Here is a 4,869-nt window from a genome sequence, read left to right as displayed (position 1 = left end):
CATCTCGGACTTAGTCGATTTTTCATAAATTCTAAGAAAAACATATGTTAGGATGCTGCGAGATGAATGGGATGCTGCATGGAGATGAATCTTGATCTTCTTCATCTTCCATCTCAATACAGCATCCCTACTTAAACGCATCTCGGACTTAGTCGATTTTTTATAAATTCTAAGAAAAACATATGTTAGGATGCTGCGAAATGAATGGGATGTTGCATGGAGATGAATCTTGATCTTCTTCATCTCCCATCTCAATACAGCATCATTACTTAAAGGCATCTCGGACTTAGTCGATTTTTTATAAATTCTAAGAAAAACATATGTTAGGATGCTGCGAGATGAATGGGATGCTACATGGAGATGAATCTTGATCTTCTTCATCTCCCATCTCAATACAGCATCCCTACTTGAAGGCATCTCGGACTTAGTCGTTTTTTCATAAATTCTAAGAAATTCATATGTAAGGATGCTGCGAGATGAATGGGATGCTGCATGGAGATGAATATTGATCTCCTACATCTCCCGTCTCAATACAGCATCCCTACTTAAATGCATCTCGGACTTAGTCGATTTTTCATAAATTCTAAGAAAAACATATGTTAGGATGCTGCGAGATGAATGGGATGCTGCATGGAGATGAATCTTGATCTTCTTCATCTCCCATCTTAATACAGCATCCCTACTTGAAGGCATCTCGGACTTAGTCGATTTTTCATAAATTCTAAGAAATTCATATGTTAGGATGCTGGGAGATGAATGGGATGCTGCATGGAGATGAATCTTGATCTCCTACATATCCCATCTTAATACAGCATCCCTACTTAAAGCCATCTCGGACTTAGTCGATTTTTCATAAATTCTAAGAAATTCATATGTTAGGATGCTGGGAGATGAATGGGATGCTGCATGGAGATGAATCTTGATCTTCTTCATCTCCGATCTTAATACAGCATCCCTACTTAAAGCCATCTCGGACTTAGTCGATTTTTCATAAATTCATAGAAATTCATATGTTAGGATGCTGCGAGATGAATGGGATGCTGCATGCAGATGAATATTGATCTCCTACATCTCCCGTCTCAATACAGCATCCCTACTTAAAGCCATCTCGGACTTAGTCGATTTTTCATAAATTCATAGAAATTCATATGTTAGGATGCTGGGGGATGAATGAGATGCTGCATGGAGATGAATCTTGATCTTCCTCATCTCCCATCTTAATACAGCATCCCTACTTAAAGGCATCTCGGACTTAGTCGATTTTTCATAAATTCATAGAAATTCATATGTTAGGATGCTGCGAGATGAATGGGATGCTGCATGGAGATGAATCTTGATCTCCTACATCTCTCATCTCAATACAGCATCCCTACTTAAAGCCATCTCGGACTTAGTCGATTTTTCATAAATTCATAGAAATTCATATGTTAGGATGCTGCGAGATGAATGGGATGCTGCATGGAGATGAATCTTGATCTCCTACATCTCTCATCTCCATGCAGCATCCCTACTTAAAGGCATCTCGGACTTAGTCGATTTTTCATAAATTCATAGAAATTCATATGTTAGGATGCTGCGAGATGAATGGGATGCTGCATGGAGATGAATCTTGAACTCTTACATCTACTATCTCAATACAGCATCCCTACTTAAAGCCATCTCGGACTTAGTCGATTTTTCATAAATTCATAGAAATTCATATGTTAAGATGCTGCGAGATGAATGGGATGCTGCATGGAGATGAATCTTGATCTCCTACATCTCCCATCTCAATACAGCATCCCTACTTAAAGGCATCTCGGACTAAGTCGATTTTTCATAAATTCTAAGAAAACCATATGTTAGGATGCTGGGAGATGATTGATATGCTGCATGGAGATGAATCTTGATCTCTTACATCTACTATCTCAATACAGCATCCCTACTTAAAGCCATCTCGGACTTAGTCGATTTTTCATAAATTCATAGAAATTCATATGTTAGGATGCTGCGCGATGAATTCGATGCTGCATGGAGATGAATCTTGATCTCCTACATCTCCCATCTCAATACAGCATCCCTACTTAAAGGCATCTCGGACTTAGTCGATTTTTCATAAATTCTAAGAAAAACATATGTTAGGATGCTGGGAGATGTTTGGGATGCTGCATGGAGATGAATCTTGATCTCTTACATCTACTATCTCAATACAGCATCCCTACTTAAAGGCATCTCGGACTTAGTCGACTTTTCATAAATTCATAGAAATTCATATGTTAGGATGCTGCGAGATGAATGGGATGCTGCATGGAGATGAATCTTGATCTTCTTCATCTCCCATCTTAATACAGCATCCCTACTTAAAGGCATCTCGGACTAAGTCGATTTTTCATAAATTCTAAGAAAAACATATGTTAGGATGCTGCGAGAAGAATGGGATGCTGCATGGAGATAATTGTTGATCTCTTACATCTACTATCTCAATACAGCATCCCTACTTAAAGCCATCTCGGACTTAGTCGATTTTTCATAAATTCATAGAAATTCATATGTTAGGATGCTGCGAGATGAATGGGATGCTGCATGGAGATGAATCTTGATCTCCTTTATCTCCCATCTCAATACAGCATCCCTACTTAAAGGCATCTCGGACTTAGTCGATTTTTCATAAATTCTAAGAAAAACATATGTTAGGATGCTGCGAGATGAATGGGATGCTGCATTGAGATGAATCTTGATCTTCTACATCTCCCATTGCAATACAGCATCCCTACTTAAAGGCATCTCGGACTTAGTCGATTTTTCATAAATTCTAAGAAAAACATATGTAAGGATGCTGCGAGATGAATGGGATGCTGCATGGAGGTTAATCTTGATCTCCTACATCTCCCATCTCAATACAGCATCCCTACTTAAAGGCATCTCGGACTTAGTCGAGTTTTCATAAATTCTAAGAAATTTATATGTTAGGATGCTGCGAGATTAATGGGATGCTGCATGGAGATGAATCTTGATCTTCTTCATCTCCCATCTTAATACAGCATCCCTACTTAAAGGCATCTCGGACTTAGTCGATTTTTCATAAATTCTAAGAAAAACATATGTTAGGATGCTGGGAGATGAATGGGATGCTGCATGGAGATGCATCTTGATCTCCTACATCTCCCATCTTAATACAGCATCCCTACTTAAAGCCATCTCGGACTTAGTCGATTTTTCATAAATTCTAAGAAAAAGATATGTTAGGATGCTGCGAGATGAATGGGATGCTGCATGGAGTTGAATCTTGATCTTCTTCATCTCCCATCTTAATACAGCATCCCTTCTTAAAGGCATCTAGGACTTAGTCGATTTTTCATAAATTCTAAAAAATTCATATGCTAGGATGCTGCGAGATGAATGGGATGCTGCATGGAGATGAATCTTGATCTTCTTCATCTCCCATCTGAATACAGCATCCTTTCTTAAAGGCATCTCGGACTTAGTCGATTTTTCATAAATTCTAAGAAAAACATATGTTAGGATGCTGCGAGATGAATGAGATGCTGCATGGAGATGAATCTTGATCTTCTTCATCTCCCATCTTAATACAGCATCCCTACTTAAAGGCATCTCGGACTTAGTCGATTGTTCATAAATTCTTAGAAATTCATATGTTAGGATGCTGCGAGATGAATGGGATGCTGCATGGAGATAAATCTTGATCTTCTTCATCTCCCGTCTTAATACAGCATCCCTACTTATAGGCATCTCGGACTTAGTCGATTTTTCAGAAATTCTAAGAAAAACTTATGTAAGGATGCTGGGAGATGAATGGGATGCTGCATGGAGAAGAATCTTGATCTTCTTCATCTCCCATCTCAATACAGCATCCCTTCTTAAAGGCATCTCGGACTTAGTCGATTTTTCATAAATTCTAAGAAAAACATATGTTAGGATGCTGCGAGATGAATGGGATGCTGCATGGAGATGAATCTTGATCTTCTTCATCTCCCATCTTAATACAGCATCCCTACTTGAAGGCATCTCGGACTTAGTCGATTTTTCATAAATTCTAAGAAATTCATATGTTAGGATGCTGGGAGATGAATGGGATGCTGCATGGAGATGAATCTGGATCTCCTACATCTCCCATCTCAATACAGCATCCCTACTTAAAGCCATCTCGGACTTAGTCGATTTTTCATAAATTCTAAGAAATTCATATGTTAGGATGCTGGGAGATGAATGGGATGCTGCATGGAGATGAATCTTGATCTCCTACATCTCCCATCTCAATACAGCATCCCTACTTAAAGGCATCTCGGACTTAGTCGATTTTTCATAAATTCATAGAAATTCATAAGTTAGGATGCTGCGAGATGAATGGGATGCTGCATGGAGATGAATCTTAATCTTCTTCATCTCCCATCTTAATACAGCATCCCTACTTAAAGGCATCTCGGACTTAGTCGATTTTTCATAAATTCATAGAAATTCATATGTTAGGATGCTGCGAGATGAATGGGATGCTGCGAGATGAATGGGATGCTGCATGGAGATGAATCTTGATCTTCTTCATCTCCCATCTTAATACAGCATCCCTACTTAAAGGCATCTCGGACTTAGTCGATTTTTCATAAATTCATAGAAATTCATATGTTAGGATGCTGGGAGATGAATGGGATGCTGCATGGAGATGAATCTTGATCTTCTTCATCTCCCATCTCAATACAGCATCCCTACTTAAAGGCATCTCGGACTTAGTCGATTTTTCATAAATTCTAAGAAAAACATATGTTAGGATGCTGCGAGATGAATGGGATGCTGCATGGAGATGAATCTTGATCTTCACCATCTCCCATCTTAATACAGCATCCCTACTTAAAGGCATATCGGACTTAGTCGATT

The sequence above is a fragment of the Anopheles ziemanni genome, assembly GCF_943734765.1.
Source record: "Anopheles ziemanni chromosome X unlocalized genomic scaffold, idAnoZiCoDA_A2_x.2 X_unloc_4, whole genome shotgun sequence".
NCBI lineage: Eukaryota > Metazoa > Arthropoda > Insecta > Diptera > Culicidae > Anopheles > Anopheles ziemanni.
The sequence above is the reverse complement of the archived record's forward strand: the minus strand, read 5'-3'. Positions refer to the sequence as shown.